Genomic DNA, 23,940 nt, shown 5'->3' on the forward strand with positions numbered 1-23,940 from the left:
ATGAACGGAGTGACTAGGCAGTAGGATGAAAAGCCCTGGGTTCTGATTTGTGTCTTTACAGGAACTCCTATATGCCCTCATTTAGCCCAACAAGCAGCGGCTTTTTAAGCAATGACATCACAGTTTACGGTACGGTTGGCGGTGTTCTTCAGAAGTGTTAAGTAATTATGGAAATTAACTTTGCGTTCCTAACAGCCGGATTTTGAGTGATAAAAAGTGCCATTGTTTTCCAGTAACCATTTTATTTTGGTCATTCTTCAAGAATCTTGTCTGAAATTTTTTATAAGTTCTTTGTCATCATTTTTGATAAACTGGAGTCATTAAGGTCTGGGTTATAATGATTTTCTTGAAAAATGTTTATACGATATGGTGGGGTCAATATAATGAGTGCGATCCTCTTGGCATTATTATAAGATGCCCTAAGAAGGGAGAACTAAAGCATTCCTTTAGTTTTCCAATGACATATTTTTGGCATATAAAGTGAAAAATTGTTCTCGTCTAATAACACCGTCATTTGACATTTGTCATAAAGTCAATCAAGGAAACTTGATACAGTACAATTCACAGTCCACTACATAGCCAGAGAACATGTTCTATAATTAAAAGCCTATAACAAAAATGTCACTTTTTATAGCAGCAAATATTACATTGTTTACGTTTAGCACTCCCAGCCACCCTGACTGAAATTTTTTCGGTGTTATTTTTCTGTAGACAATAGTTCCATATTGAACTTGAAATATTTTCGTATTTTGTCGCGTGATTTGAACGTTTCTGATATCCCTTTCATTAGCAAATGAATACTGTTTAAAAAGGTAGAGGACCCCGCCATTTTATGTGACAATTCGGTGGACTGTATTGGGTAAGTGGGGTTTTTGTGTGGGGAAAACTCAAATGAGTGCATTATAAGGGCCTTAAACACTCCTGATAAGTCTCATCCAGGTTTAGACAAGTTCACAGAATGTTTTCAAACTAATGGTATGCTCTAGTTAGGTAAATGTTAAGTACGTGTGGTTGGTTAGGTCATTTGCCAACGAAACGAACATCAGAAACGTTCAAATCACACATTAAAATTGGAAAAATTATATTATAAGTCAAGAATGCAGTAAAGTTTAAGGCAAAATTTTACATTCTCACTATTGTGCATTTTTAATGTATTGTACTACAATGCCATATCCATCGTAATGCCAAGTCTAATCCTAGACACTGAAAATCGTTAAAAAAAAAAAATAAAAACCAAGATTGTTTTGCCTAAGTTGTCCAAAATTAGAATGTTGAAGTCATGTGAAGTTTGCTGGTTTTTTCAATTTAAAATTCTGATAGAAGGTATTGCTAAAACGTTGGGGGGGAAAGCACCGGTATAACGTATGAGCTTAACTTCTGAACTATTTCTTTTTATTTTATTGACTGAAACACCTTGCTATCAGTTTACTTTCAAAGTGAGTGTGAAAATTATTTCTCGACATCGTCGCTTGCTGTCAATAACGAGCGTGTTTTTCGGTGGACCCTATGAGACGTATTTAGACCGAAAATGGTTTCCCATTCAGTTTTTTTTCACAATCATTGTAAGCTGTCACTTTCCTTTCGTCGTCTAAAAAGAGTAGAGCTGGAGGCGAATATTAGGGAGAATCTGAATAGTCCTTAGGTGGCCGACTAGAGCAGATTGTGTCATTCAAGAGCCGAAACCGGCCCCCCCACCCCCTCCCTCCCCCGTCCCCCAGCCATGTTAGTGGCAATCAGACATTTTCATTATTTAAGGCTATCTTTTATATAAGTGGCGTCTGGGACATACTATACATGTGTACGGCCAGTCTCGAGCTATATAGAAAATTGATAGCACTACTTCTCTACATATTTCTGCAACACACATTTATACTGTATATACACATTACTGTTTTCCATTTTTATTTCTGTTAAGCCTCAGGCGTTCCAGATCCTTAAACTTCTTGTGCAAATTATACACAAACAATTGCCAGTTGGAAAAACCATGAAGAAGAAATAACATACAACTTCTTATAGTTCTATACCTACAACCCAAATTTCTTAGTAACAGTATGAACATTCAACAGAATCACATCAATGTTAACGTAATTCTCAATACTATTTGGTAAAATTTGACTCATTTTCTTCTCTACTTTCACTTTATTTTGGAGAATTATTACTCCATTTTGTTTGTAAAGTAATGCGTTATGTTAAGTTGCACGTAAATTGCAATAATTTTGAGCACGAACAGAAATGTGGACCGTAGATGATGGTTTCCAGAGGTGTTATTCATATCCTACTGATTCTTACCCACAATATTTGGGATGAGGTTGATTGCCGCTAATCACCGCAACTCGACAAAGCCAGCTACATAACTGACTACTTAGGTCACAGGGCACCTTGCGTCTTGTCATGAAAACGTACCCAGTGGGCTCCCCCGCATGTGATGTCCCGAGTTCTGTGATCTGATGAGTCAAGTGAGATTCACTCCGTCGTCAATGTCGAAAAACTAATGAGGGAGACTAAAATTAAAAGTGGTAATTGTGCAGAGTCCCTGGCAGCATTAGTTTAGGGGTGTGTTCGTCGGGGGTGGGGGTGTTTGCAAAACTTAATTGTCACGATTCTGGGAAGCTGCACATTTGTGGTCTAATTTGCTTTTTGATTTTTGACTAAAGTTTTTTTTGGCTTATTACTCGTGAGAATAAATACTGAGGTTGTAATCTCATCTCTCTCTCTTTTATATGTTTAAATGACTAAATTCAAGTGCAACTATTAGCATAAGGATGTTCATCAATTATTTTTCCATTTACAGATTAACAGTCTTGGACCGCTAGTGAGTCAGTATCTTCTCAGGGTTTTCTTTCGTGTCAGTTCCAGCAGAACCCACTAGCGGGGTTCCAGCAGCCCTGGAGTAAGATCGTCATACTGAAGTACAAGATCTGGAGAAGACCTAGACCAAGTAAGGAATCACATGACCTGCTTCGATTCACTTTGTAGTCGCTGTTGTTATTCTACCAATGGAATGGATGCAGTTGTCCTAGCTGCTTTATAACCTCTTAACATCCTCGAATGAAATATAAAATGCGTGGCTCCTAGGTTGCGTTTGTTTTCTGGTTGTAGTTATAGATTAATTCGAAGAGGGTGATGGTACTACATTATCACACAATTTGCCCCCCCCCCCCTTCCCCCCCCCCCCTTCCCCCTCCGCTCCTAAAAACAAATTCACGTTCGAAAACATAGATGTTTAGTGTAGATATTAATAGACTTTTTGCTACCGAGTGCTTTCGTAGTTTTGAGTTATAAAAGGGGCTGAAAATGGCATTTCCATTTGCTCACAATTTTGCTCATTTAAGCGGTACATTCTAGGCATTAGTTAGAATTGTTTGTAGTGTGTTTCGATCCCTAGCATCACCACTCTTCAGCCTCTTACTTGACCCTTATCCGTTCTTTTATCTTGCTGCCCAACCACTCCAACTCTCTCTTTTTACTAATGGCTGAAAGTACCACTTTAAATAGCGTAGGATTTGTAAATCAGAGCGTTAAATAATGACTCCTGACTCTGAGGAGTGGAATAGCATGAGACAGTATGTGATGAGCTGCCAGTGTTCCTGAGCTAGGTTTGTTAGGAGGTAAATTGCTGGAGTAAGTTCCGTCAGCTTTTCTTAACATGAGACCTCTTTCACAAACAACTCATTTGTCTTATGTTGAATGGTTATCGACAGACGCTGTTGTTGACCTCCATGGTAATAAGCCAAGCTGAGAATGATCAATTTCAGAATTTTCTCTTGACCTTTGCAAATGCTTAGTGTCTTACACTTTTTCTCATTCCTTTGGTCTTACCCATTTCTTTAAGAGGTCTTACTATCTACTATATTCTGGTAAGCTCTCCAGTGACTGGTGCACAAATTGTTTTTCAGATATTGTCAGTCCTGGGAGGTTTCCACTTATGATCTCAAAAGACCCCTTTCATCTCTTCAGATACACTCTCTTTTGGTCCCTGTTTCATGTTCAAAACACTCCTCAAATACTACACTGGGCTATTTTAAAATTTGTCTCCATTTTTATCTTACCTCTGCCACTTCCTCTCCTGAATGTCATTTCCTTCTGCTGTGTTAATCTGATTCAGTTCCTCTCGTACTCTCTGCCTTTGCCACCTGTATTTGGGCTAAGCTTCCCTTCTATTTTCCTATAGCTTGGGAGCTCATATATGACTGTATATCTTGATTCTCCCACCATGTCTCTCGATGTCACCGTCCATTATGTCACGCTGCATATTCTTATATATAACTAGCGAACCAACCCGGCACTGCCCAGGAAAAATCTGAATGACAACCTATTGACTCGCTCTCTCTCCTCCCAAAACCCCTCTACTCTATCTCTCACTTCCCCTCCCTCATAGTCTCTCTCTCTCTCTCTCTCTCTCTCTCTCTCTCCTCTCTCTCTCTCTCCTGTTATGATAGTTGCTTCAGTAACATTGCCCAGCATTTTTGACATTCGCTCCCTTTCCTATTGGGGCTGAACTTGAATCGGGTGTGTGTCTGTTCCTCCCAGCTACCTCAATAAGTATGGATTAGACACTAAAATCTATATTTTAATTTCAACCCTTCTTACCCCTATTCCTATCAGGACTGAACTTGGACTTAAATGACATCGGGAGTGTCACTATTCATCTTAGTGACCTCAAAAACTACAGATTAGGTACTAATATCTGAAGGTTTTGGTTATTTTAGGATGTCACCACTTTCCCAACCCCTCTTCCTATCAGGGCTAAACTTAGACTTAATGGACATTGGGAGTGTCACTATTCATCACAGCGACCTTGCCAACTATAAATTACACACTAATATCTGTTGTTTTTGGTTATTTTTATGTCATCCCTTTCTCATCCACTCTTCCCACTGGGGCTGAACTTGGACTTGATCATTGGAAGTGTCACTATTCATCTTAGCAACCTTCAAAGCTATGGATTAGACTCTTAATATCTATCATTTTCAGTTTTTACTTGTCACCCCTTCTTAACCCTCTTCCTATTGGGGCTGAACAAGGAATTAAAGGGCACCAGGAGCATCACTATTCATCTCAGTGGCCTCGAAAATTGTGGATTAAACACAAATATCTGTCGTTATCAGTTATTTTTACGTCACCTTTTCCCCACCTATTTTCACTCCCTCCTCCCTATTGGGGCTGAAGGTGGACTTGAATGGCATCAGGAGTGTCACTATTCCTTTAAGCAACCCCGAAAACTATGGTTTTAGACACTAATATCTGTCGTTTTCAGTTATTTTTAATGTTCACTGCTTTCCCACCCACTTCCCAACAACCCCCTCCCCCTTTAGTACCCGTGATGTCTTACCCCCACAGTACTTTCCCAATTGGTTGAAATTGCTCAATGCATGTCAAAGTGTATGTAGCACATACATAAATACATACATAAGTCCATCCGTTTTTGTTTTTATATTTATAGATAGATATCTAAAGGCAATTTTTCCTCATATATGCTTCAGATACCTACATATTAAGACGTTTTTAAGTTTTTATCCTGTTTGTCTCTCTTTCTATATCCTTTTTCTATCCCCCATTTTCAGAGCATTTCGAGGAGCGTACATTGAATTAAGAATGTCTTTAATGTTATATCGGAAGAAACATGTTCTTAATGTTATTTGCTTCACATGATGATGTGAATTATTTCCAACTTTCCACTCCTCCATCTTATCAACTTTTCTTTTGGGCTGCTTAAGATAGCTCTCCTTCTGCCCCATTTGGTCTTCCTAGTTGTGGTCAAGTTAAGAAGAGCACTTGTTATCTTCCGTACTTTTTAGTTTATTTGTACTACTTCCATCACTTTAGCCATTTCCATTTAGAAGTGACCCGTGCTTACTGGTGGTAACATAACAACGGTTGTTTGGTCCCTTGGCCATCTTGGAATTTATGTCAGTGATTTGATCGGACTATTCAAGGAAGAATGGTGCTTCCAGAAGTCCGTGCATGAACTGATGCTTAGGCCTTCAACAGCCATAACAGACAGAAGTTTCACTGTGTAACTGGGCAAAGGAATTCGAGGACTGGTTGCTTTCCATCGTGTATTCACTGTTTACCCCTCTCATGAAATTCCTGTCTTAAGATTTATTCGACTTTATACTTGACTGGAATAATTGTATGATTTTTTGTGCTTCCTTCTTCACACTGTGGTGCGTTTTTCTTTTCATGGGCACATGCAATGTTTGGGGAAAGGAGAGAAAATTATTATTTGCGGTGTTATTTTGACCATCGGGCGGAAGCTTGTATAAACATTTTGTTGGAACGTTTGTGTCAAGCAAGTGGATACTTCCCGACACATGGCATGGCTGTGGTGTGGTTGATAACTGCACGTCAGCAAGTGTTATAGAACTGAAATTATTCGAGTTTTAGACTATTTGGAAGGCAGTGTTAAGCAATGAATACTTTTAGATATACCACAAGAAGTCAGTATGGTTATTTGAGGCTTTGCAATGAACACTTAGCTTAGGTTTATTCTTCAAGTTCTTGCCAAATATTGGCGTATTTTTTTTTTTTTTTTTGGTTCAGTCAATACACACAAAATATATACGTACAGTAAACCATACAGTTTCGAGTTGAAAGGCTATTAACGTTAGTATGAAAAACTATTACGATAGGATATTTTTTCCATCACAATATCAGGGGATTAACTTTCTGCCTTATTAAGAATGTAGTAGCATAAGCCCAATAGCCAACAGAATATAGATTAATGATTTCCTTGCCTTGTATACTTGCTTGTTCTAACGACCATTATCATCGAAAAACGGTATTTTCCTTGTACTGAGACTCAGTGATAGCGTAGTATATAATTTTTATTGCCACTAATTAATATGTGTACTTAATGTAAAAACATACTTCTGGATATCTAGCCATTTTAATAACCTTGCATTCAGAATGTGGGGATTTTGGTATAGTCTTATGAAACGTTTCATAAGAGACTCCTTCCACGAATATATCAATATCTTTGGGTATTGATATATTGAGGAAAATGGACGAGTTCAGAATGAGAGATGCAGGATGTTATGAAATAATTTTGTTGACGTATTTCAAACTGAAGTATACAGTTTAGAAATGAATTAATGTAGAATTAATATAGGTCGAAGTGGTTAACATAACTGATGTATTCCGGCAACGGTTGGATGTTAATGATACCTGGAATATAGAATTTTAGATTATTTGCCGATAATCTATTTTCCAACATGGCTCTAACAACCAGTGCATATTATATCCTTGGCCTACCTATAGTTACATTTGCTATATTGCTTTAGGGTGATTACAAGTATTTAGGAAAACAAGTAATTACTTGCTATATTGCTTTAGGGGAATTAGAAGTATTTTTGGAAATAATGAAGCACTGAAACTGCTAGTTCTTCAATAAGTAAACAATGAATAACAAACTGGTAGTCTTCAATAAGTAAACTGACACATCCAATGTTAAGCTATGGGCTTATTACCTGGAGATTAATTTTTAGTCTTTGGGTTAACATTCGTTTTTAATATCGCTGCTGCACCATGTTTCATGCTGGCACCATGTTTCATGAACCGTATACAGAAAAAAATCCATATGCAATATTTTGACCATTTTGTGTCAGGTGTTAAGTAAATTTCTTATATTGTTTAACTGAAAAGAAAAAAGCTTCGTAACATTTTGCTTAGATCTCATAGGTTTAATCCAATTAGGCCGCATTAAATAACGGCACAATGTGTCGCATAAACTTTGGACATTGTTACTGATAAGAAACAACCTCTCTCATTCTAGGTCGTGAGGGTTACCATCCTGGACAGATAATAGGAAACAAAGACGTCTGAACAGGAAAGTAAGGTTGATGCTTCTGGATGGATGTTGGGGAGGATAAGTCTTGGGAGTACCCATTCTGAACAACAGCAATAATAGGAAACTGGAGGGATAGGACGTCTGAACAGAAACCAACTGGAAGGACAGGAAGTCTGAACAGAGGCCGAGGGATATTCCTGAACTTCAAGGCAAAAACGTGTTTAATTCGGCGGCTATGCTTTTATCAAGCGTGGAGAGAGTATTCGTTACTACAAGTTACAGATGTTATCAAGCTTGGAAAGATTCGTATTTACATCATCACAGACGTTAGCAAGCTTGGAAAGAGTCTTCAATATGTTAGGTAATATTCGTCAGCCTATTTTATCGAGTCTTCTAAAAGTTACAGGTGAAGTTCGTCTGAAAAGTTATCAAGCTTCAGAATCCACTCTACTACCAGTTACATTACAAAAGATTACAACATGCTTCGAGAGGGTAGTATATCTCTATATTACAGCAAGTCTATTTGAATCGTATTCCAGATTGACAATAAAAACATTATACAAAATAGATCACCACCACTCACACCCAGGCTGGTCCACACAAAAAAAAATAAAAATAAAATAAAAAATCTAGAGAGGGCGTCCAGAAGTTTTTAAATAAAAATTTTTTGCCCTGGATTACCGGCTTCAAAAATATTTCTGTCGACGATCCTCGTTCCGCCAATCTCATTCCACAGCAAAAAATCAATAAATAAATAAATAAAATAAATAAATAAATAAAATTAAATAGTGAGGCATCCTGAAGTTTTTAAATAAAAAAAAATAATTGCCCTGGATTACCGGCTTCAAATATTTTCTTCTGACCAAATCTCATTGTGATCACTGCATGTCCTCGGCCACGACAATATTTGTTCAAACAGTCCTCTCGCAGTCAATGTATATCACAGCTTCCGGCAGTCACCCTTGCAATCTTGCAATCTTTGCATTTCCTCAGCTGAGATAAAATATGTTTCCGACGATCCCAGTGTGATCACTGCATGTCCTTGGCTTCGACAACATTCTTTAAGACAGTCCTCTAGCAATCATCGACATTTGTTCAGACGGTCCTCTTGCAATCATTGAATGTCCAAAGCTTCCGGCAATCCCCCTTGCAATCATTGCAGGTCTTAAATTCCGACGATCTCATTGTGATCATTGAATGTCCTCAGCCTCGATAATATTTGTTCCGACGATCTCTTGCTTTGAGTCCTCTTGCTTATCATACAGCATTTCCCCAGTTCCTACATTCCTTTTGCTCCTGTGAATCAGATTTAAGATATTTATACTGTTTATAATTAGTATTTCTGAACTAAAAGTTTTATATTTTTATACTAATATTGAAATGAAAATTTCATTATCTATTTTCCCTTCATTACATTGTAATTTTGAGCTAAAATTGAAATACATTCATTTAAACTTAATATTTGATGCATTTTTGGACTTTATTGTATTTTTTGTATCTTTGAAATAAAATTGAAATAGTTTCATGATTATTGTATTTTGATTTTAGCCAAATAACCGTTGTTTCAAAATATTTATAATTTGAATTACTAATTGTTGTATTTTATAAATATTTGTTGTAATTTTGAACAATATTTATTGTATTTTTGAACAATATTTGTATTTTTTAACTAAAATTTAAATAGTTTCATAATTATATTTTGAACTAAAATTGTCAATAACAGTTTCAAAATCTTAATCATTTGAATTAGTAAATTGTATTTTTTAAAATTGAAATCAAATAAAACTTTCAATAAATTGTTGTATTTGAACTAAAAATTGTCAAATAACAGTTTCAAAAATTCTTTTATCATTTGAATTAGTAATTGTTGTATTTCTTAAAATTGAAATTAAAAAAAATTCATAAAAAATTATCTTCATTTCGGTAATTCTATACAATAGCTCTGCCAGCAAGTTATCAAATTTAAGTACTTTCACTAAAAAGAGGGAAGTCCAAGGTTTCGTTTGATATACAAATCTAAGCGGCGCCAGGTCTAGAAGTGGTTTAAAAATCAAAATTAAATTTGACCCGCCTGAAAAAAAACTAAGTCCTCGACTTCATAACTCTCTCAAATTCCTCTTCAGACTGAGTTCTCGTTTGTACGTTAAAAACATAGATTATGTCATTATTACATCATCGACTGTATTCTACGTAGCAAGACGTCATCCAAACGTCACAGTTTTTACCCATGGATGATGGTCCACATTTTACTTGGGACTAGCATTTTAACAAAACTAGAATCACGTGACTTTAATACCCAATCACGCGACAGTTTTACTAGAAACTAACACTTTTCGACACTTTTTATACAATTTCCACCACCGCTAATTTTTCAGTCTTTTGAGAGCTATGGAGGCGTACGAACCTTCAACTTCTGGTGCGGTTTCTCATTTACCATCTACTTTGACATCAATTTATGTGAATTTTCTCCCAAGTTCTTGTCTCAATTGCTGTTCCTGTAGAAAGTAGGGACAAAGTGACACTTAACAGTGATAAGGGATTATATAGAGCCCGGCACTATCATCATTTCTAACTGTTGGAAGGCATACGATGACCTAAATGAGGAGGGATTTCTTCATTTAAAAGTCAACCACTCCTTGAACTTTGTGGACCTGCACACTGGAGCTCATCCTAACACTATTGAGAGGCGGTGGCGGGATTTGAAAAATCTGTTGCCTAAATGCGGTTGTCGAAAGGATCAGTTTGTTGGATACTTGGCTCTTGCCTATTTTAAATTGCATTTTAAAGTATTGGATCATGGCAGCTCACCTTTACTCTCCAATTTAAGTAAGTACACAAAGGGTTTTAGGCTGTCTTATATTTGATATGGTTCTAAAGAAAACCAATGAAACCCTCACTAGGAATCCCGCACTTCAAACATATTGAAAATCAACATTCTTCTTGCACCAGCATAAGGTATGTGTAAGTTCGTCACTTGTACTATTTTAGAGAGGATAACCACGATTTCAAGATGTGTGACTAGCTAAAGCCAGATCGGTAATTTAGATAATAGCTTTAGATATCAACACATGCCTTATTTGATCCTTATTTGATCCTTATTTGGTACAAATATAAAACGGGGGAAGCCAAGTGATAAGCCCTACATCAACCTAACCAACCTCTTGAATGTTCTTCGCCAACCTAGAGAGAGAGAGAGAGAGAGAGAGAAACATAGTAGTACATGGAATCGGAGGCTTATGAAAAATAAACCCAATTATCCAAATTAATTCGTATACAAGAAGCTTAATAATTAACGGTAACACGATGTGACAAAACGAGAATCTTAATCAGGGTTATACCAACAATACCATAACCAGAGGTAACCAGAGGTCATCCCAGCTAAGAGCTAATTAGGGCAGAAGCACAGGTAAGTTTTGTGATTCCAAATGCTTCGGTAAAAAGGCCCTTACAATTTGAAGTCTCAAACGCAAAATCAAAAGCATTTCATGAGCAAGATTACCCCACAAGAAATATTTTGACCCAAACCTTAAACTCACGTAGGTCTAATCTGCTAAACAATAAGCATTAATTGGCAATAGTAGCATAGAACACAAGCAGCGATATCTCTGCAAACAAAGAGGGGGAATTTCAATTGCAGGTCAGCGCCTCTTGTCATGTGAGATGGCCAAGAATTATTTGATTTGGGCTTAGTAACTAACAGTCAGCCAGTGACTATCATTTAGCTAAGGGCCGAAAGGACGCTGCAAAGAACCTTAAGTCACGCCTACAATGAGCCGTCTGAGGTGCACTGACGGCACTACCCCCGCAACGGGAGTTGTCAGCTTGAGCCCATCAATATCGATGTTGCAACCAATACTACGTTCTAGATCCACAAAAAATGGGAAAACATGATAAACCGTACGTAATACGTAAGCAGTTAACGACTACTTGACGATTAAAAGAAATTAAAAGCCAAATCCAATTTAAAATCTCGAACGAAGCTGAGAAATCAGTCAATGCTTAGTTCTGGCGATCAACAATGAAGGCTAGACAGGCAAAGCATTATCTTGAAGAGCATTCACACATACAACAACCTTTAATAAAAGTCTAGTGTGAAGGGCAACGGATGACAATAGGGCTCGAGAAGCCATCTTAGCGAAGGCCAGGAGTGTGCTGAAAGAGAATTTAATAAAAATAAATAAAAATCAAATAAATAAAAAATAAATAAAAATAAATAAATAGAAATTAATAAATAAATAAAGAAAATAAAAAAATAAAAATAAATAAATAAATAAAAATAAAAATAAATAAAATAAATAAATAAAAATATAAAAAAAAAAATAAATTGTCTCCAGTCACCCCGTCCACATCATTATCACGTGTCACGCCGCCACATCAGCCACCAGGGTGAAAGTGAATGTGCTAGCCCGAGGCCTTCAACCTCACACGTTGTATGTGAGGGGCCTCAATTTCACTGCCAGTCGCTGATCATATTATTGAAGTGGATGAAAGTGATATAATTGATTATGACGAAAAATTTATAATTTCTAGAAGACAACTAGAAGCACTTATGGGAAATGTGATGTAGAAAACGAACATGTAGACAGAAAGTCAATGTAAATACAAAGAGAGACAGGTGGGATTCAACTTTTCGTGTATATTGTGATGGTCGCCAAAAGAACATTAGCCACATCCCCCCCAACGAGTCATGGGGAGGGAACACATTATCATAAATTTGGTGAAACAAATTTGCAAGAAGTTTATCATGCACTTGTTACTGGTGTAGGACGAGCAGGTCTAAATAAAATGGGAAGATTTTTTTGTAAACCTATGTTAGCTGGATCTTATACGAGACACTGAGTATCTTTACAACAAAAAAATGGAAACTCATTACAGTGATATGCAAAAACATGCGTATGACTATGTGAGGAATTATTATATAGGAAATGAACTGGCAAAACCTGACGAATACGGTGTGGTCGATATTGATGTTTCGTTTGATGGAACTTGGTTATCAAGGGGTCATAAGTCACACGTAGGTGTAGGCTTTTTAATTTATGTATTCACCGGGAAAGTGCTTGATTGTGAAGTTTTGTGTAACTATTGTAAAATATGTGAGGAAGGAAAAGTGCAAGAACATAAATGCAATAAAAACTATGATGGAAAATCTGGCGCCATGGAAGCAGAAGCAGCAAGGAGAATTTGGATGAGATCATTGAATCTTGGTTTCAGATATAAGACATTTGTTGGTGATGGTGACTCTAGCGCCTACAATGCATTGTGTGAACTGAATAATGGCAAAGGGCCATATATAGGTGTCAAGATAAATAAAGAAGAGTGCATTTGTCATGCCCAAAAGAGAATGGGCCACAGGCTCATGAAAAGTATAAAATCTGAAGTAGTGAATACATAACTACAAAAAGTGGCAAACAAATGGAAAAGAAATTTACTATCAGGAAAAAACAAAATGACTCAAGTTATTATAAAATAATATTCAAGCATATTATGGTATGGCAATTAGAAATAAGGTAAATCTTAACAAGTGCTCCGGCCGATTTTTTAGTATAAATGTGTTTATACCTTGAAAGAAGATACTAAGTATGTTCTAAGGAAGACGGAAACTTAAAGTGGCGGTAAGTCCTATCGGTCTAGATAACACAACTTGAATATTTTGTACCTACAGAAAAAAAACAAATTCCTTCATGTTGTTTGCTCTGTCGTATCACCTATTTTAATGAGCTCCTGTTCGTTCGCGTTGTGTGCTGCACAGTCTCGAATTGTCATGGGGAAACCACACCTTCCGAATGACGTCACAAAAAAACTCCACCAAAAAGTGACATCATTATAGACAATATCCAGTCGTAAATAAGCACGTTTCAATTTTCTCTGAAACAAAAGAAAGCACAGTGTTTTCAGCCAATGACAATATATAATGTTACCAAGTCGTAAATTTTTTTGGCAAATACACCTATTTTCTCCAATTAAGCGTTACTTGCACTAACGCCATGAGTGAATTAGCACGACCGTCTACACGCTCGATTTTCTTCCCCAGGAAAGTTTCCCCATAGTGTGAAAATTGTTACGTGAATTATCAAGATTTCACAAACTATTGTTATGGGCGTATAGAAAGGCTCGTAACTTTTGCCCAAAATCACGGTTTAATCAAGAGTGAACATATTTGCCCGACTTGTAAGGAAACGTGCCTTCTTGACTTGAACAAAAAAGACTTTCAGTGCGATAAAACCTATGTAAGGTAAGATATTTCCTGTATATATTTTGATTATCGTGTGAAATATTTGATTATCGTGTGAAATATGCTGGAGTATTGTCTCTCAGTTAGCCTAATGGCCGCTCAAATTTTTCGGAATTGTCATGAAGTGTGCAGGAAGGTAGTGCCCTTGAGGGGGGTCGCAGGGGGGCGAACCCCCCCCACCCCCACCCCGCTAGGCCTAGGTAGGTGTACGGCGCTCTAGGTTAGGTTAGGTGTTTGTTTGGTTAGGTAGTGCCCTGGAAATCACTTTTCTCCTGCTCCCCCCCCCCCCCCCACCCCCCCCCACCCCAAAAAAAACCCCGGTTCCCACTGGGGTCCCCCAAGATTGTTAGATGGGAACAAGGGTGTAAGTGCTTGATGCCACCAATATTAATTATCAGTTTAAGCATAATCAATAAAAAATACATCGGAAAAATATATATTCTTCTGCAAACAAGAGACGGAGCTCTCCTTTGTTTAGATTTACCAGAAAGAATGTAAATACAACAGTAGATCAGATGCGAAAAGCATCTGATGATGAACATCCAGCACATCATATGTGCCCTGCTGGCCCTGAATCCTGGTGTTTCTACAATAAAGCCATTGCCATAAAAGAAGAGATACCATCACATAAAACAAGGAAAAATCACCTTTCAAGAATACCTTACGAGCTTCGCACACATAAGAAGTGTGTTTTCAATAGTTTGTCTGACCCCCAGCTATTACAAAGATGCCGGCATGGCTGGTCTCAAAATCCAAATGAATCGCTGCATTCCAGGCTTTGGATGAAATGCCCCAAGGATAAGTTTTTTGGCCTGTTTAGAGTGAAATTTGGATCAAGTTGACAATTTAGAAAATAATTTTGGATACTTGCATAGCAACTTGATGGTAAAGTTATTTGGAAAAAGCCCTGATATAGACACGTCACTTACAATTTATAACAAAGAAAGAACAAGAAGTAAGCAGAAAGCTAAAACAATAACCAAGAAGAGAGAGAACGATGAAAAAGAGTAAAAAGCTGGAACATTCTAAGTAAACCCTGGCAACAATGAGGGAGCTGGCAACTCCTGACACCCATACACTAAGTGTATTAGTATGCTTAGGGTATTAATACAAATAAGGTAATTATAATAATGTTATTTTGACTTTTCTAAGAGAAAAGCGAAAATTTACATAGCAAATCTTTGGGAGCTCATAACTCAAAAACATACTTATTCGCATGTTGGTAGCCATTACTCGGTTATTTATTATCCAATTTTAGAGAGAAAGATACCATTGGTAAGAGGAATAAAAATCCCATATTTCCTTGTGAGCCGATTTTTTCTTTTTCTGTTTTTTTTTTAGATTTTTTTTTGGTGTCTAGACAAAAAAAAAATCATAAAAAAAATCAAAATTCTGTTCACACAGAATTATTCCGTATATAAAGTAGTTTTTATGGTATGATTTTCAATACAACTGAGGTCATATTAGCGGAGAAATCGCTACCTAGTTTTTGTTTTTTAAATCATAATTTTTGTTAATAAAACAAAGTTTTTGCTCAATGACTTGAAATTTTTATATGATGAAGGTATTCTATATATCTAAAACATATGAAAATTATGTATTTTGCATAATAATATGACAACATAGCGGAAGGTCCCCTTACACTTGGATAACTGACGGCATTGAGCATAGCGACTAGTTACCTATAGAAAAACGAGAGAAGTTAAGAATTAAGCTGACAATTTTTTGAGAAAAAGGGTTTTCGTGTAATTAAAATCAAAATTTTTACCTTGTACCAAATTGTGTCCTGACTGACTATTATACTCGGTTTTTTTTCTATCTGTCCACCCGCCTCTGGTGTTTGCGTATGATAACACTGCGTCCCGGGCTTTATATAGTTACATTCAGCTTACATTCGACAAATATAATAATATCCTATTTCGAATATTAACGGTGTAATTCGCATACAGTAAATTATTAAACACACTTTTCAGTTGCAAATGTACACCCAGATATCCTTTTATTTACCTAAAACTTACATATAGCGTAACTATCTAAAGCCCGGGACGCAATGTTACCAAACGCAAACACCACAGGATGGTAGACAGATGGAAAAAGAAAACAGTATAGGTGTGGCTACACTGTCCCGCTTTCACAAAAGAAATTAATGTAAAAGGGTGGGATTCATGCGTACTATGGAGGTATAAATATAGTATATAGACCTATAAACGGAAAAATATAAAATGGCGTTAAGAAGTACTTGCTAAGCGAAAGAACTTTAGGATATCATATTACCCAGTTCCTACGATGAAATATGACAGACATCACAGATACTACTAACCGATAATACACTAAGAACCAGTAGCCCTTCCAATCACAAGCAATATTTCCATGAATTAACTGATTAAAGGAATTAACCTTTACTTACATTTTCATTTTAACCTATGTCACTTGTGAAAATTCATTCCACTGAAATTTAATATTTACCAGCCGAAACCACTGAGCCCTAAAATAGACCATACTTACTCGGTGTTACATTCAATGGGATTCTTATCTAAAGAATTTCAAATGCCTTAATCAACTTCAGCCGGATTATGCCACCTGATACTAACCAAAACACCGTGCAGCACTGCGAACACGCAAAGGATACTAACGAAATATTGCGAGTTCAATAAGTAAGTCTTTCAATAATATGGCTACCGGGGAACTGATCGTCAAGTCAACACCTAGGAGAAATCTAGGTATTGTTTTACTATAGTTCCAACTCTTTCTATAATGATTATAGTATTATAGATGCACTTTGCTTAAAAAAATTATTAAACTTTGTCTCTGAACACTTTTTGGGGAAATTCACCATATGCGAGATATAAATGGTTATAAAATCCTTATCCTCGAAAAATTTCTAAGTGTTTTGTTTACTTTATCACGGACAGTTTGTGCTCTGATGGCGAATTTGTTTTTGTTTGGAACTGCATTGTGGTTCTGATGCGAATTTTTCCCCTCTTAATATTGCATTCTGGGTAGTTAAAGGTTATGTTTAGGATTCACGTGACCTGGTGAAATCTGACAGCTGTTAGCCATATTCGCTTGTCATTTGGTTTGAAGTCTCTCATAGAGTAACGTTAAGCTATGTCTCTGTGTTCGTCCTGTAATTTTGATTATTTTCGGTTAATTCAATGAATTTTTGAAAATTTTTTGACGAAATGAAACACGGTGCATTGAATTTTTAAGAGAACATGGAGTACTACCTGCAGCAGTAGAGTGTTTTAAAGTGTGGAAAGCCCTGTCAATTCAGAAAGGATAAGATAAAAACGTTTGGCGCTGTACCGGTTGCATATTTCCCAAGTCTGGAAGAGTTTAGGGATGGGGAAAATCAGGACCAATCAAAGCGCGTGGAGCTGATCCATGACGTCACAAGCCACGCCTTTTAGCTCCCTCAGTCCTATATCCATTACTGCCGCCAGTCACGATGCCGAAGAAATACTTCATTAAATTATTTCAAGAGCTAAAGTGCCCTAAAGGAAACCTAAGGAAACCTACGGTATTGTTGTTTTCGTGATCTAAGTTAGCCTACTGTAACCAAATATAGTTACGTAACAAACTCATCTTGTCAGTAGCTAATCTGAATACGGTTGTTTTTCAAGGTGTAATTGATAAGTTGCAGTATAAAATAGCCTTTTTGAGGTGGATTCCGTTTTCATAAAACCTTCGATATGTCCTTACCTGAATGGTCCATGTCATTCATTGTGTACAATTATATATAAGGTTTTTATTGAAAAATTTGTGCTTTTTATTTTTACTTTTCATACATTGTGTACAAAAAAATAAAAAGTGATAATATAATTCAGTATTGAATATTTTTAGCAAGCCCTTACTTGATTTTTGCTTAAAATTCATTGTGTACAAATAAAAGACTGATTATTTAATTTATTTAATATTCTTAGCAAACCTTTCGTACTTGTCATTCATTGTGTGCAAATTATCAAAATGAGTATTTCATTATTATGTAATACTTTTAGCAATTATAGGAGTACAGAATACTACCTATTTACGGAGCTACAGTAGACTTTTTACTAAGCTGAGCTAGAGCAGAACTGATACATAAATCTATTAAAACTCCAATATGCTTTAAAGTAAATATCGATTACACTTTTTCCCCACTCTTTCAACAGAAAATTTTAGGCAAATATTCAACATGTATCAATTATGAAGCCAGGGATAACGGTAGTATATGAGTATACTACTATTTTCATCCAAGCTCACACTCAATGGCCAAATGTATGCTTTAAATTAAGTGCATAAATTATGCCAAGCATTGGGGCAACTAAGATCAGGCCCATTCAGTGCTGAAACGGAAATTGACAGCAAAAGTTTTGAAAGGTGTTACAGGAAGAAAACCTCAAAGAAGTTGCACTATGAAGCAATCGTTAGGAGAGGGTGAACAATAAGATGGAAGAAAAAGAATATGAACGGAGGTAACAGTAAAATGAATGAAAGTAGTTGCAGCTAGGCGCTGAAGGGACGCTGCAAAGAACCTTAAGAAATACCTACATTGCACCGAATGAGGTGTACTGACGGCACTATCCCCCAAGGGGGTCCATAAATTTGTCATCAAAACTGTATCCTCCACATTTCTTTTAAGCATAGGGCAATTATTATTTTAGTTCTGTACATAATACCTTTTTATAGCCTGAAACAACAGACAGTAACGCCGGAAAAACGTTCCATGCTTTTACAATCGTCGCTTTCAAAGTCCAAGATTCTTGATGGGAGTCGAAGTACCGCAAAGTTCTTGGCCTACTAACTGTAGTCTGTAGTGCTAATTACAGGTCATAAACCATCATTTTTACCATACCATCAATTTTACCATCTTGTATATTGTTTGATTCATCCCAGTGTTATCGAAAATCTTTATAAATGGCATTAAACATGCATTTTTAAATATATAATTTAGCAACTTGCAATGAAAATATTATTTATGCAGTAAATATCGACTTTGCGAGCAGGAATTAAGAGGCACTGAGCACTATTACCAAGAAGGAGAAGCCAATAACGCATAATATATTTCACGGTGTATCACCATTTGAAGAATATATTGTTTGTTGACTTATTGTTGTTTCATTATATTTAGATATATCTTGACCTAAAATGTTATAGGTCATACAAGCCGTAAATTTGTGAAATGGGAAAGTTTATTTTTTCTTCGGGATTGTGACTTGGCAGTAATGGGCTATGAAGGACCGCAGGGAGTAGCTAAAAGGCGTGGCTTGTGACGTCATGGATCAGCTCCGCGCGTTTTGATTGGTCCTAATTTTCCCTATCCATAAACTCTTCCAGACTTGGGAAATATGCGTACCGGTTATGTTTTAGCCAAGAGACATAAAAGAGAAAATATTGTAATTTTACTGCAAGTGATCGGAAAGGCACATTTTTAGATAAGTTAAATTGCCGGTATGGAAGTTTATGATTTTGTTTGTCAGTTTTTGAGTGAATTTTTGGAAACATCACCCAATTGTTAAGTATTTAAATATTTCATCAAAGACCAGTGTTGATTGGAGAAGTTTCTGTAGTGAGGCGAGTCAGTTTTAGTACAAAAATCAGGAGCCCATCGGTGGTGTTGATGTTGAAGTGGAAATTTATGAATCACTAATTACTCATAGTAAATACCATAAAGGTCGCCCTCTATACCCAGTGTTGGTTGTTTGGTGGTATAGAGAGAACATCCAAAAAATTCTTTCTTGAGGCATTAATGATCCTGGTGCTGACAATCGGAAAAGTGATACTTTACTTCCTTTAATTAATCACTACATTAAACCAGGCTCTATTATTTACAGTGACTCGTGGCAATGTTATAATAAAATTCAGTGAGAGTGGATACACTCATTGTCAAGTAAACCACACAGAAAATTTTGTTGATCCCAATAATCCTAACATTCACACTCAAATATTGAAAGATTGTGGCGAGATATTAAGGAGTGGTATTAAAAAAGACTATATGAAACAATACTTGTAGGTATTTATTTATTAGGCACTACCAGGATTCAGTTTTGCACCAATTTTTACTTGAGCTGCTAAACTGTATCCATCTTTAAGTGACACTCAGCCACCATCACACCTATGGAATCCTTTTCTGATGACTACGACAACGACACTGTAGATGAGCCGCAACCTTCTTGTTCTGGATATAAACCATCAAAACGTTTGTGTCCATCCAATTAAGGTAAATTTATAATTGTATTTCAATTAGTATTGTAATATAATATAAGTCCTAGGTTAGGTTAGGTGTCCTAGGTTAGGTTGGTTTCATCTGGTTAGGTCATTTAAACACTATCCGGAGGGGAGGGGGGGGGGGGGGGGTACAGTCAGGGCAAACCGCATCCTAGGTTAGGTTAGGTGTCCTAGGTTATGTTAGGTTGGTTTGATCTGTAGGTGCTCTTTATTCATTAATTCAAATGCTGGGTAGATCTAAGCCCTTATTCTGTGGCGAACTAGACTATGCCAGTTGACTTTTTTTTCTATACAGTTTTACTTCCTGAACAAGAATTTAAGATATTTTTACTTTTAATGAGCCCTCTAACTTACTTTCTTACACAAACAAAAAGCAGTTCCAGTTACTCATTATTGGCTGAGAGGTGTGACATCGTTATGACGTCATGGGTTTCATAACCAATTACGAACGACTTTAGTCGAAAACTAAGTTTCACTAGCATTTCAGCGGAGTAATAAAGTTACCTGTCCAGTGTCCACTGGTATCCTTGTTTGACTGAATACTCAAATAATGAAGCAAAAACGACATTTTTGTCTTCCTGTAGCTATGACAGAGGTAGTGGCTGGCCCTCTCTGGCATTAATTTTGACAGAGACCTTCGATTTCCTACCGATTGTTTGCAGTGCAATGTGGGTTACGGTGAATTTTATCATTATTTGTCTAGTGGTGGTAAAGAAGTTGATTGAATATGCTCAAAGACATAATTTAATTCTAAAGCAAAAAAACTGCGAGTGTTGTGGAGCTATTTGTCGGATCGACTACAACAGGAATGCCTTTAGGTGTGATCCGCCACGGTAAGTAGCCTTACTGTAACCCCTGTGGCTAGCGACGCAGCGCAACATTACCTCTTGCCAGTACATGCCGTGCTTGCCAAGAATCTTTAAATATGCGGATAAGGCGCAAGCGCTGTTCCACCATGGCCATACTGACAGCACACATAAATCGATCGTTGTGGATATGTAGTTGCTCCCTACTTTGTTTGTTGTTGTTTTGGTATCGCCGCCATATTGGTTTTGGTGTTCTTCTTCCGCTGATTTCGGTCGAGTCGCCTTGTTTAGTACTGGCCCTTGGCAGTTAATTACAGTCGTCCGAATAAATATTACTTTAAAATTCTTGTTCAGTGGGTTAAAAATACATAGGAAAACGTCAATTGCCATAGTCTAGGCCACTGTGGGATTGCTTCTGTAGAAATACCGATTTTTTAAACCTGGCAAACTTGCACTTAACTTGCACTTAGCTGCTTGTCGCTGATTGAATGAATGTTGTGTTGTCCGAATCTGCTTTGTTTTTACACGGTTTCAGAATTGTGACTATACGGCCATAGATTGAGATAAGAACCAAATTATGTAATGTAATGTAAATACCAGTTGTAATAAACTTAAGTATTAAGAAGTTACATACCAAATTATTATTATAATAGTTAACAGTTATGAAACAACACCCTCCGAAGCTGTAGACTTGAAATATGTTTCAAACGCATGAACTTTAATGTTTAAATTTCTAGCTAGATTTTTAGTGCAATCATGCCATTGGTTGTTTGAAAAAAAAACTTATTGTACATTACTGATGTTGTATAACGCCTAAGAACAAAATACTATGGTAGAAATGTAGATTGCTTGTCAGAAAATTTGGGGTGGAGGAGTTGTGGAAGGAACAGACTCTGGTTGACAGAAAGTTGAAGTCTCTCAGCGGGAGGTTCAAATGCGGGTTGTGGTGTTCTTGTCTTCATAAAATAATAAAGATGTTTAATTATCATAATGTTCATTTTTTGCATTTCAAAGTACTGCTCACGGAATGTCACTGATGTTTTAGAATATGTATAAAGGCAAATTACATGCAATGAATTTATACCATTTCCTGGCTGGTGTGCCACTCTCTATATAAAAGACAGTAAATTGACTGTTCCTCAACTAGAAATTTTCAATTATGTCCTATTCCAGTTGGTTTTTCTTTATCTGGCGTCCATCGTATTTTTAGATGAGGCCTTAATTATATTATATTTTTGTAAATCATAACGGATCTATGAATAATAAGAGCAGAAGCCCTTATATTTGAGAATGTTAATTGTTCTGTTGTCTTTTGTTCCATCTCAATAAACTTATACCATTTTTCAATAGAACAGGGAAACAAAAGGTTCTTAGGAACCTAAATTTAAAGTATATTTTCATAACTGTTCATTTTAATAATACAGTAGCTGTATTAGGCAATAATGGCATAAATGAAAAGAAGTCAATAATAATATATTAAAAACGAAAAACAGTAAGAGTCACAACAAAATAAACAACAACTAAGTACTTATAACAGTAGTAATAATAATACATCAATTAAAGGCGTCAGAATTATATAAACAAAAGTATCGATAACAGTATTCAGGGTCACGGATGATAAAAAATTATCATCAGTATCATGTTAACAAAAGTATCAATAAAACAACATGAAATAGAGCTAGAATTTTAGTCCAGTGTCAGAGCATCTTCATCACTACTATCATCAGTAGTGCTATCATTCAAGTCAATTACAAATTCATCAAGTAACTTATCAAATGCTGAATCTATGGCACGATACACTTCTTCGATTCTCTTGACATGTTCTATAGCATTTTGCTAGTGCTGTGGCGTCACGTGATCAACGGCTTTTGTAATTTTTTCTACAATTTTCAGAGACTGGTCGCTATTAGAATTACGTTTTTTTTTTTATTTCTGTCTTCACTTGGCCCAGATAAGTTTCGATAGGGTTGAAAATGCAGTGATAGGGAGGTAGACGAAGCACTTTATGGCCATAGTGAGATGCAATTTCATCTATTTCGTACATTAATTTCCTGTGGCGCTGGCAGATCTGAAGAAGTTTCGAGTTTTGTAACAGAATGGTCATGGTCAAATGTTATTTAGACAACAACCTTCTATGAATTGGGCCTTTTCTGTTGCTACATGTCAGGACCGTTGTTGATTATTTTAGTGATAAGGAGCATTATCGATGAGGATAAGGGACGCCTTCTTGATATTAGGAAGAAGTTGTTCTTAACCACATTTTGAACCTTTCGTTATCCATCGAGTCATGGTAATCACCCTTTGATCCGTTTTTTTATTTGAACCTGGAGCCTCTCCCTGACTTCGTTGTCGGTCCTACTGATCCATCTTCATTAGTCCAGCACTTTTCGACGGTGAGGTTCTGGTTCACCCAAGTCTCACCCACGAATACCTCCGGTCTTGGGTTTGACTCTAGATTTCTCTTGAGTTCTCTAAGATACTTGTTCCTTGTTACAATGATGTCCTGTCTCTCCACGAGTATCTTTCTTCCGTTTGTGACTTTCTTGTACCTAAAACCAAGATACATGACTATTTGTAGAGGGAACTTCTCGAGCCAGTAAAATTAGTAGGAGGTTCCCGAACTTTTTGCCGACAATTTTTGGACTAATGTCGGAAGGTCTCCTCTTTCATAAAAGGTTAGGATCTCTCTCCTAACACATTCTCTGTCGAAACTATCAAGATGATCAACAGTCTATTTCCTTTTTTCCTTTCCTTTTCCGGGGCAAGGGTGAATGAATTCTACCGTCGGAAGATTTCATCTTCTCAGATTTGATGCGATAGATAGTTCTCTGAAACTTTAGTTGCTGTTGCTGTCGCCTTAATGATTTCTTTGAAGTGAAATACTGAAAAACATTCATTATTATATT

This window comes from Macrobrachium nipponense, chromosome 31, assembly GCF_015104395.2.
Source record: "Macrobrachium nipponense isolate FS-2020 chromosome 31, ASM1510439v2, whole genome shotgun sequence".
Lineage (NCBI taxonomy): Eukaryota > Metazoa > Arthropoda > Malacostraca > Decapoda > Palaemonidae > Macrobrachium > Macrobrachium nipponense.